At 39.7% G+C, this 12,257-nt stretch overlaps 1 protein-coding gene across 1 annotated transcript in view; it reads left to right on the top strand.

Annotated features, from left to right (window-relative positions):
• Positions 1 to 1,303: 1,303 nt before the first annotated feature.
• The window catches only part of NLGN1 (neuroligin 1), a 424,270-nt gene continuing 413,316 nt past the window's right edge, over positions 1,304 to 12,257 (top strand). Inside the window, exon 1 of the mRNA XM_061367066.1 lies at positions 1,304 to 1,453. The gene's annotated coding sequence lies outside the window, so the exon portion shown is untranslated. The remainder of the gene's footprint in view (positions 1,454 to 12,257) is intronic.

Here is a 12,257-nt window from a genome sequence, read left to right on the forward strand (position 1 = left end):
TTGGGGATTGCAACTGGTTACTAAAGCTTGGTTACATTGGTAATCTACTGACATGGGCTTTTTTATTTATTATTTTTTTAATAATAATAAAAAAAGAATAATTTCCTAGAAAAGCCCTGGAAAACAAGACTCAATAACTCTGTTTTAGCTTTTGCAATGGCTTCAGTGTATAATTTTCTACCCATATACCCCTTGGTGCCTCTGTTTACATCTCTGTGCACTATATATTGATGTTTGCCTAATGAAATGCTGCTCTGGAAGATTTATGGGTGTACATTAATGGAATAATTAAAGGTCTTTGCAAGCCTCAGATGAAACATGTACCAGACTGGGGAGGGGAAGAGAGAGTAGAAGTGAAAAGGGATGTCTGCACCCGTGACCCATTCCCTTACCCGATGTGCTGTGGGTGGTGTGGGGGGGTCCTGGGTGAGCTGGGGCCACCAGCCCCACTGGGAAAAGGTGCCGGGGGAGTGTGTTTGTAGCCATGGCCTTCCTCTGCCCTTTCACCCACTGGGAGAGCTGCCTCTCGCCCTCTCCTCACCCAACCTGCTTTTGGCTGGGCTGCCTTGGGCATGGGAGGGACAGGCGGCGGGAGGGAGACAGGGGACGCAGAGAGCCTACCCGCAGAGTGGAGCTGAACTGCATCCAGATTCGGTTGGGGGTGGGGGAAGGAGGGACCCCAAACCTGCGGCTGGGGGAAGGCTAGGGAAACTTTCCTGGGCAGCGGGCTGGGGCTGCGGCGGCTCCAGCGCCCGCGGCTCGGCTGAGCGTCACCTCTGACGTGCGGGCGGGCACACGCACACCCGCGTCCTCGCAGCCACCCGCGCCAGGGATCCCCGCGGGGACGACCGAGAGCACGGGGGTGCGCGGCACCGGCTCTGTGTGTGTGCGCGCCCAGGTACCGGCTGTGCGGCCGGTCTGTCGGCCGGCGGTGGCTGCCTGGGAGAGATCCCGCCACCCCATTTGTGCGTTGCTTGTACGTCTTTCTTCTGCGCTCTCCTTCAAAACCCCCCCCCCGCCAAATCCAAATCTCCCTGGGAATTCTGTATCTTGTAGCTTTGCCTTTTTCTTTCTTTTTTTTTTTTTTGTTTTCTCCTCCCCCTTCCCTCTCCTTCCTGCTGAGGATACGTTTCGCTTGCCAAGTTTGTAGTGACACCTCTCAGATTCTCGCGCTCCTCCCTGTTTTTTGGATCTATTGCAGCGCCCGTTTATACATAGACATACTGGGTTTTTTTGGTTTGGCTCCTTTTTTTTTTTCTTTTTTCTCCAAGGAAATTGGAATTCTTTGGGAAGCTAATGGATACTGAGGAGGACGATCCTAAAAATCTCTTTTTGAATTTCTAAAGGAGTTATATGAAGAAATTCTTAAATTCAGCCATCAATTTAGCTTCATATTAAGCACCTCGAAGTATTTATGATTGCAGAGCAGGTGCAAGCAAGGATTAGTAATAAGGTAAGGGAGCTATTTCCATCTTTGAGGCAGAGGTATTTGCTCAGGGTTATCAGCAGCTTCTCTCCTTTTTTTTTTTTTTTTTTTTTTTTCCCATCGAGTCTGGGCTGATTTATTTGCATTTTCCGTGCAGTTCTCCCATCCTTCTAAGCCTTTTCTAATGCGCCTCCTTGCTTTTCATCACTAAACCACACATTCCTTCTCCCTGCCTCCTCTGTATTTGGGAGTTTCTTTGCTGTGCACATGTTTTGGCTGTTATTTGGTAACTGCTAAAAAATACCAGTCCTCTGTTCAAAATTATTTCTTATCTTGCACTACTTGCTCCACCCAGCAGGATTCCTGTAAAGCCCCTGAAACTGCAATACAGAAGCTTTTTTAGATTATTATTTGCTTTGAAAAAAGGAGGGAGAAGTAGTTAAAATTCCCCCGTGGAAAACAGAGCATTGGTTGGGGGTGGGGGTAACAATCAGGTTCTCTTTCTAAAAGCAAATTAATCCTTCCCCTTCCCTTCTCTCCCCCCCCCCCCCCCCCCATCTTACACCCACACACACATACCCCCCCTCCCTCCGTTCTGCTGCTTTCCTAATTTTTTGTTTTATCAGCTCCATTTCGAGATATAAACAACAGAAGCGAGGATATCAATTACCAGCTAACTGTGCAAGTCCATGTTTTATGGGATTTAATGATTTCTCTTGTTTTGAAAAAGCTCTTGTGACGCTAACAGTGAAGAACTCCATAAATCATATAAATTAATTGTGTTCCAGTAAAAGCAATTTTTAGTCTTTTGCTGCATATCTCCTCATCCTGATAATTGATTGCACTACCAGTTGTGAACACGGTGGGGGTAATAAAGGTACCATTACTAAAAAGTGGCTTTCTTGATACAGGTCCCATGTTTACTGAACTCCTATGGTATGCCTTAGCTGTAGAGAACCGCTGTTCTCTTGAAATACAGGAGTGAATCAGGTGATTGTGAAGTGAGAGTGAGCATAGCACATGAACATACCTGTTTGGTGTGGTGACCCATCCCCCGGTGCTGAAAAGAGTAAAAACTTATGAAATGGGCTGCTCCAGTGACTTAGATTGAAAGCGGGAGGTAACCATCACTTAGGCCTTCTGATGCTTTGGCTTTTTTGGTTGGTTTTGTTGTTTTTTGTTTGTTTGGTTGTTTTTTTTTTTGGGAGGTAATCAAGATGATTCTATCATTAGCTTTTTAAATCCTTTTAAAAATAAGCAGGAGCTGGGGAGCTCAGTCCTTCAGCAGAATATGGCAGTGTTCCTGCAGTGCTGAGAGAAAAGCTTCTCTTTCACGTTACCCTTCTCTGTTGCTTTATTTCCACCTTCTTCTGTATTCATGAAGACATTTTTTGATCCATTATTTACAGCCAGGATGTACTGAAAAGGCTGGAATAAAATAATGCTGTTCTTATGGAGGGAAACATGCTGTGAGGAAAGGAATCAAGTTTGACTGTTTTAGGAGAACGGTTAAGCCACAGGGCTTACATTTCCTTGAGTTTGCTTTCTTTTGCCCTTGACAGTCTTTAGCATGATCTGCAACTGGTGATGTAACACACTTGTATGTTTATGTATCATCTGCGTAGCTCACTATATGTTCAGCTGGAGCTCCATTTAATGCTGCCGGTAAATCATTAACTGTGCAAAATCATTAACCAGCTGCAGGTTTAGTTCACCATACTGTTGATTGGGCCAATAGTTGCTGAACATAATACCATTATAGAGATAAGCTGAGTCCTTCAAAAATAGTTGCCGTATCTTTTTTTTAAATGCCTACATGAGAAATCTGGTAAGATTGAACTCCTCACGGCTGCTGAGTAGGCATTTGAGTAAAGTTAATGGAACCCAAATCTAAGAAGTGATTTCATAAAATGCATGTAGATTTTAGTGCATTCTTTGAGCCCTGCTGAATAGAGTTTGTTGAACTCAACTCAGAGACATTGATTTAAATCCTACTGTACTTATTCAAGCAAAAATTTCCATAGATCTCATGAATTAATATATAAAGATGTTTTCAGTTAAGAGTTTCTACACTGCAATCAGACAATTTAGATGGTAACTTTGATGCCAGTATTATTTTTTAAAGTTAATTTGTCAGTGTTAGAAAGTTCACTGTTTACCTCTGTAAACCGGAAAGGGTCAAAGAATGTTTCCTGTTGTGCCATCAGTACAACCACTGTCATTCCTTTGTGGCCAAAGAACAGTTACTCACTGAAGACTGACTTGGGTTTGAGCTTTTAAAATGTCTTTCCTCTGAACATCAAGAACTTTCAGAATACTTCTTTGGGACTCACTAGAAGGGTTGTCTAAGTCCCTTTTTACTATTCATTATATTTTATATTGTTTGTGCATTTGAGCATAATCTAGGTCTTGAATTGACAGGTCATAGCCTGAGTAAATCCTTTGTTTGTTTATTTTCCTATTTGAAGATGGTTGTCTCCATATGCTTTAGTAAAGATAATTTGTTAACCAGCAGTGAGTTGCAAGCAAATGCTTGAATTCCTGGGTCAACATAGTGATTGGTGCTTGGATAGAAAATATTGCTGATCACAGGTGTGCGGCAAATTAAATCTCCAACTCTAATTTCTGGTAGAGGTACAATATGTTTCCTATTTAGTTCTTGTTAAATTACCTTTTTATGCTTTCTTTTTTTTTCCCAAATGATAAGCAGTATTATAAGACTTAGATTTTAATGCACAGGGTGAGAGTCTATATTACTGTTTGATCCCATTCCAACTTGAACTCTCACATTGCTTTTCAGTAGTGGGCAGCTATCAATATCGTAACTTTTACTGATGGGAAAAGTACTTGAAACAGGTGAGTAATCTCAGTTTGTGCAGCAATTCAGCAGCAAGTGTCAATAGCAGACCCGTGGCTTTTGATGCTCAGTTCCAGGCTGTAGCCACTAGATGGGTACAAAACTTCTGCAAGAGTTGCAAATGTTTCTGAGGAAGAAAAGTGAATACTTAAAGAAACAAAATGTTTGATACCTGGCAGAAATAAGCCTAACTGGAAGAAACAGAACTGTGGGTAACAACCTTTTACCTGCTTTTGATAGCAGTTCATGCGTTTCATAAATGGTACAGGATGTCAAATGTATTGCACATTTAATGGTTTGGAAGATTCTGGGAGCGATGAGTTCCTCCACCACATGAAGCAGCAGAACACTCTCGGGCACTTGCTCACTGTCAGACCCCTTCAGGTCTGGTATCCTGCTGTCTGTGTGTTCTGCCGCTTGCTCCCCCAGCCCCAGTGGATGGTGAGGAGAATCAGAAAAAAGATAAAAAACCCCAGAGTTGTGGGTTGAGATAAGCCACAGGTTAATAATTGAAATAAAGTAAAATATAATAATAAGATAGTGATAATAATAATAATTGTAATGAAAAGGGGAGAGAGAAATAAAATACAAGATTAAAAAAAAGCAACCAAGTGATGCAATTGTATTGTACAACTACTCACCACCCACCGAACAATACCCAGCCCAACCTGAGCAGCAATCCGCCCTTCCAGGTAACTCCCCCCAGTTTATATACTGGGTGTGACATGCTGTGGTATTTGGTTACTTTGGGTCAGGTGTCCTGTCTCTGCTCCCTCCTGGCTTCTTGTGCCTCTCCTTGATGGCAGAGGAAAGTCCTTTGTGTGAGGGTATGTGCAACTTAGCAACAGCTAAACCATCAGTGTGTTATCAGCACTGTTCTCAGACTAAAGCCAAAACACAGCACTGCACCTGCTACTAGGAGGAAAATGAACTTCATCGCAGCTGAAACCAAGACACCATGAGATCCATGCTGTGATGGATGCCTCCATCTGCAAGAGCAGGAGGTTCAGAGCACCAAAGTGCAATACGTGGGGAAATTCTGTTATTTTACACTCTTGCAGTGTCATTACAGTCAGAGGACTGAGCTCAGGAAAGTACGCTGAAGTTGTGACCATATAGATTGGTATTCATATTTGTTTAGAAATACCAGAACTAATGAAAGCTGCTTTCCCAAAGATTTGTCTTGTAGAGTGAAACTGTTCTCCAATTGAAACACTGATGAGAGTTGTTCATCTTTCTCATGTCCAGTGATGTATTGCAATTTTTCTTTTCTTTTTTTCTTTCTGTTGAGAGGTTGAGAGATGTAATCAGAGTCTTGCAGAGTTCCTCATACCTGTTTTGTCATTTTCAGCAAATTTGCATGTTTCTCAGACAGTTTGGACTGAAATCACCAACCGATTAAAAAACTGGTAGAAGTGCACACAAAGCATGGTTATGTAGGTCTTGCTGCTTTAGACGACCAGACTAAAACTGCACTCTTGTATAGGTCATGTATTTTCTCATGTGACAAGTTGATAAACTAGACAGATGTCTCATTTTGCAGGTTTTCAGTGCACAGGGTAAGAGCTTACTACTCCTGATAGCTAGAGAGATTTCTCCTTGGTTTCCATGTATTGGTGGTCTAAGCTTTAGGTCTAAACGTTTGTGGAGGTCCATGCAGCGGAGAGGAATAGTTGCCAGAAATTTGCTGTGTATCCAAATAGTTAAGATTATGGTTTTGTCATAAATAGGATTAAAGTTTCACAAGAGACCAGTTCTAGTTATGGAAATGATCATATTGTTATGATACCAGATGTTAGGTTGATTTCTGCAACTTTCTAGGACATGGCAATACCTGTGTGTGAATTGTGTGCTGTTTTCTTCAAGTATGCATCTACCTCAAGGTATATTTCTAAAATGAAATTTTGTAGCAGTTTTATCAACGTGAATACTTTGGAACAAATCCTACCATTTCCCAGCAGGAAAAAAAGCACTGTGCTTCAGGAGAGGGACTGTGTTTTGAGGGAGTTTTTTTAGCTAATTTTGCCTGTGGAGTGACAGGTTGGACAAGCCACCCGCACAGTAGGAACAGGAGCATGGAAAAGATGAGGGGCCCAAAATTAGGAAGAAAGAATCTAGAAAGATAATGTATCAAAAAGATGATATATTGAATTTAGTGATGAAAAAATGCTACTATTTGAGCATAATAAATGCTTCATTACCTGTAAAGCTGTGTTGCAAACACAAGTAGCCATGTTCAATCCTGAAATGCCACTGTGAAAATGCAGTCTGAAGTCCACCTGAATTTGTCCAGCTCTGTGGAGTTGCATTAGTTTCCAACACGGCTAAAGCAGTGGAAAACTGTGATTTTACTTTTTTAGTTGTCTTTATTATTGTTGATAAGCTGAGAACACAGGACTTCTAATGTGACTTTATATTACACAAGAAGAAAGTAGAAGGGATATATTGCTAATCAGCTTGCTAACTTCATATACTGAGAGGACTAACTTCCTGTACTATATAGAGGGGAGAAACACAGGGAAAGGAAAGCATTTCGATTTGTGCATTTCAATAAAATAATGTAAGCCCAACTATAAGATGTTTTCCAGAGCCTTAGTAAGAGAACTGCAATTAGCATAAAATTTCCAAGGACTTGGATAAATAAATACCAGATGCTCTTATTTATTTATTTAGGATTTGATCCATTTCCTATTGAGGGGAACTTTATTATTCAGAGGAAGGAAGAGGGGGAGGGTGTATTGTTCCTCTGAAGAGGATGGGACTTTCTAGCCCAGTTGCCAAAAAATAGCATGGGGGGTGGCTGTGAGGAGGTTTGATGTCTGACTTTTGAAATAGAAATTTGAAATAGAAGGGTTTTTAATGTTTATATTGTTATGTGCCAACACTCAATATGGTGAATGTTCATTTTAAGGAAGTAGGAATATACTTATGGGTATTTATTTTTGACTCCTGCCTTTTCTTTTGTTCAACAATTACTCAGAATTCGCTTGTCTCTTATTTTCAACAGTGTCATCTCCAGCTTAGGTATATCTGACTTTATCACCACCCTGCCCCCAGCTCCTAACTAAACTCAGAAAAATTGGGTCTGCCTCCAATTAAGTGCATTTGTTGGACAGTTAAAATTAAAATCAGATGAAGTTTTACTGAAAGACATAGCCAAGACATTAATTTCTATTGCATTAAAATGAAAATTAGTTGTGACTAAATTATATATGAGCTGAGTGCTTAGATTTTACTCATTATTGTTTGTATTCTTCAGGCAACCAGAAGTTTCAGCCAAAATTATCACCTGCTTCTGCAAGACACTGTACAAATAAATGTTCCAAGGAATTTAAACTTCACTTTGCTTTGATTTCTTATCTCATGATTTACCACAGTTGCACTGAGTTTGTGTGTTCACAACATATGAAAGTACTGTAAATCATGGAAGAACTCAAATGCCGTGTGAAAGTAGAGTGGTCAGACAAATAAATTCAGTGTGCTCAGTAAAATAAGCATTTGGAGGCGCTTTTAAAAGGAAGATTATCAATCCATTTGAGAATTTTTCTTGTCTTTGGTAGACTCGGTTAAAAAATTTGCATGCATATATTGATATATACACATAGAATCATAGAATAGTTAGAGTTGGAAAGGACCTTAAGATCCTCAAGTTCCAACCCCCCTGCCATGGGCAGGGACACCTCGCTCTAAACCATATCACCCAAGGCCTCGTCCAACCTGGCCTTGAACACTGCCAGGGATGAAGCATTCACAACCTCCCTGGGCAACCTATTCCAGTGCCTCACCACCCTAACTATTCTATGATTCTATGATTCTATGATTCTATGTGCTATGCTATATGATGGTGCAAATACAAGAAATGGTTATCTGTGGTCTGATTCAAACTTCAGTGTAAATACGTAGAGATTGAAGCAATGTTACTGGAATTTGTATGTACAAAAATGTGTATGCAGTTAGTGAATATGAAGAAATAGCATTTATTTTAATTGGACAGTGACTTAGTCAACTTTCATGCCTTTAATGAGTTAATGAAAGATGCATAGTTAGCACTACGTTTTCTCTGCTATTTAATTTGCTTATTTTAAATAAACCCAAATATAAAATGTAGATTGACTTTTAGGCTGTGTTTGCCATGTTTTAGCCTATGTAGAGACGTATGCCATTTGGCAAGTGAAGGTCTAAGCAAAGGCTGAACAAAATTGAACTGCAAACATTACTTTAAGTGGCCATTAGAGAAAAAAATGTTCTCTTGTTTTGGAACATTTTCTGCAAGTAACACTTAAGAACAGAGTGGTTTTAGAAAATGCAAAACACAGTAATTGCATTGCTCTTCATTCACATCCACCATTTTATACTCTTTCATCTCTGATATTTTTGCAGGTTGTTGCTCAGGTCAAACTTGATTCTGAACTTTCTGTGTTTCAGTGAGTTTGCTGGAGTAATGAGCAAGATCACTACCTAAACATAAATCTTGTAGCATTTGAAATTTTAATGATGGAGAAGACCTTAAAAGGGTGCCACAGTTTTCCTTTCTGCCTGTTTAGCAACTTTTTGCCTTGCCTTCATTCTGGTCCCCGTTGTCATAATGGGTAACATTTTTTTTTCTCCTTCTCCTTTTCCCTGCCCTTACACTCTCCCCACCCTCACTTCACAAGAACTGTGTAGTGTCTCATTGCCATTGACTAGGGTACTAAGAGAGACGAGAACCAATGTGATAGTTTTCCCTTTGCTTTTCCCATATTCACTCTTCACCCAGCTACTGGGCCTTCAAGGCAGCAATTATGCTGTTCCAGATTTTTCCAGCACACTCATGTCTAAGGTCTGAGCTGCTGTATGTCCGTGGGAAAGAAACACTAGGGGTACTTTCAGTCTTATGCCTTTGCTTGGCACTTAGATTAAAAGTATTCTGGTACTCAATCTATTTTGTTTTCCTATCCATAATTTGAACTACTACCCTGAGATGCTGTGAGGATTAATGAATGCTTGGAAAGCTCACTGCAGTTGGAAAAAATACAGTGCTGCCTCTTCAGATCATTATGTATAACACTGCATAGTTCAAAAGTTATGAGAATTGCATAAAGGCTCTGGCAGATGAAGCAAGAAAATATTAAACCTCCTATTAATGGGGGAGCCATAGGTCTTTCTTCATCTGCCATCCATTCTTGGTTTGGAGACCAGCAGTGCAATGAATGATCTTGCTCTTTTGAGCCTTCCCTTTGTAACAGCTTCTGAAAATGATGAGAGTATGAGACAGGGAACTCTTCTTGGACTCTGATGGATGCTGTTCTGCTTTTGTGAAACAGCAGCATTAAATTCTTTTCAAGTATGTTTCTTCCAAAATAACAATGCATCACTATGTATATGGAGCTGGCCATTCATAAAATAATTGTTTCTTAAAAGGAAAAAGTGGAATGCTTATTATAAACTCAGGTGGTATTTGTGGAAGAAATCAGTTTTGTAATGAGAAGTTAGAGTACAGTTTTGATTTCTAATACTTTTTAACCAAGTATTCAAAATTTCATTTTCTCCTTGCATATAAACATATTTGTCTGAAAATTACAACTTCCTAGGTACAAATTTATATGCAACATTTTTGCACATTTAAAAATAGTTTTGAATAATTGGGAAACTGTAGCGAAAATTGTGACACACCTTTAACTACCATAGAACTGTGATGAAAACGTATGTCATGCCAACTATTGCACCTCTTCTCCGTATTTTTTTATGGAGTTGGGTAACCTGTCAGAAATTCAGAGAAATAGTAATTATGGTACTACAGTGGTTTGGTGACAGAAAACAAGGAGTGAAAACTGTAGTAGAACTAAAAAAATATGTAAACACTAAGATTTAGAATCTTTCCCCAAAAGTTGTGCTTGATGTTAGTGAAGCACATTCTACCTGACATTTGGCTGATAATATACTTGAGCTGCCATTTTGCAATTCCACTTTAATTCAGAAAATATTTGATATTTAAAAAATGCAAGCCTATTCTTAATTGAAGAAGTGGGGAATGTGTAAATGCTAGCAAAAAATCCTCTTACCTTTGGTTATCTGCAAATAAGATACCATGTGATGATACCATATTGAGTAGTGTGGTGCTTTCAGAGCTGCCTCTTCAGACAATTTAACATCTTAACTAAATCATAGGTATGAAAAGAAATTATTTTACAGACTACCAAGCCCAGTCTCGCATAATCCTGAATTTCTACAATTGGGTCCTAAACTAAAATACAGAGAGCAAGATCTGTGAAACATGGAGAGTCTCACTGGTGTCAGCACCAGAGGGAGCCGCATGGCCGTGTAACAGCTTGAAGGCTGAAGGAGAGAACCAGCAAAAGGGGACCAAAGTGGCAGAAATAAAAATATGGTCACCTGTCGAACACTGTCCATGCATGAAAAATAATATTTGAAAGTTGAAATTATATTTGTTGTGTTGATCTGGTGGCCAAATCTAACTTTTTTTTTTTGTAGTGAATCTAGTGAATTGGGTAAATGATCTGGCTGAAAAGTAGACCTGCTAAATAAAATTCTAAAAGGTTATTTTTCACTGGTGAAGAGAAGGCTCTGGGGAGACCATCTAGGGGCCTTTTCATGCTCTAGGGGGAGTTACAAGAAAGATGGGGTCAGACTTTTTAGTAGGCCTGTTGCAATGTGACAAGGGTTAATGATTTTATATTAGAAGAGGGTAGCTTTAGACTAGAAGGAAGAGTTTTTTTACAATAGAAGTGGGGAACCACTGGCACGAGTTGCCTAGAGAATTGGTAGATGGCCCATCTACCTGAGCATCTTTCCAACGTGGAAATGTTCAAGGTCAAATTGGACAGGGCTCTGAAAGAACTCATCTAATTGAAGATGTTCCTTCTTATTACAGGGGGGGCTGAACCAGATGACCTTTAAAATTCTCTTCCAACCCAGACTATTCTGTGATTCTGTGATTCTTATGATCACATTCAAATTCTGATCTAGCTGTTTTTCTAGATTGATGTCATTAAAATATTTTGCAGCTTAAAAAGAAGGCATTATAAAAATAAAATATCATCTTCAATTACAACTGTAACTTTGGATCCTTTATTTCTATAATGATGCAAATGCATTTTCTATATACATATTGGACCCTTACATTTGTATTCTTAGTTGGTACTGTGATACTTGGTAGGAATACAGATAAGGCTAATTATAATTATTCCTTTCCTCAATTACTACTTGCCCCCCCTTTTCTTTTTTCTCTTAGTAATCTCATATTGATGTATATATAAAATTGATGTATATTCTCTTAGATTACTGAGAAGTAAAATATGTGCAGTGCAGCATTTTTGGACTTCATATATAAAGTATAATTATTTAAGTATTTGCATGCCAGTGAAGTTCACAGTTTCAAAGTAAAATCATGGCTGAGCTGTGCAGGATGCTCTATGTATGCATAGAGCATACATAGAGGGTGACGGAACACTGGAACAGGCTGCCCAGGGAGGTTGTGGAATCTCCTTCTTTGGAGACATTCAAAACCCGCCTGGACACGTTCCTGTGTAACCTTATCTAGGTGTTCCTGCTCCGGCAGGGGGATTGGACTAGATGATCTTTTGAGGTCCCTTCCAATCTCTAACATACTGTGATACTGTGATTGTAAAAAGTCCGAAGAGCAACAACCACCCCCACCCCCAAACCACCTTCCAGGGACTGGTGTAACACATTTGATATCTATGTGCATACAGACATAAGAGGAGAGAAAGAAAATACTACCCTTCGAACAAAAGATGACTTAAGCATTTGCTTAACTGCTTCTGCAAGTTGTCCAGGGTCACAGAATTAGCCTCTGGCAGAGTGAGGAATTGAACCTGAGCCTCAGAAGTCCTAGTCTAACAACTTGTTCATAAGATACTATCTTTTCTTAGCCTTACTGTCATAAAAAGTGATCTCTGTACACTGAAAGTAATACTTTTAAAACTAAATTTGTGTTCTACTACCACTGCAATA

Source organism: Neopsephotus bourkii, unplaced genomic scaffold (genome assembly GCF_033783945.1).
Source record: "Neopsephotus bourkii isolate Nb327-2 ecotype Australia unplaced genomic scaffold, CSIRO-AGI_Nbou_v1 NB_1373, whole genome shotgun sequence".
Taxonomy (NCBI): Eukaryota; Metazoa; Chordata; class Aves; order Psittaciformes; family Psittacidae; genus Neopsephotus; species Neopsephotus bourkii.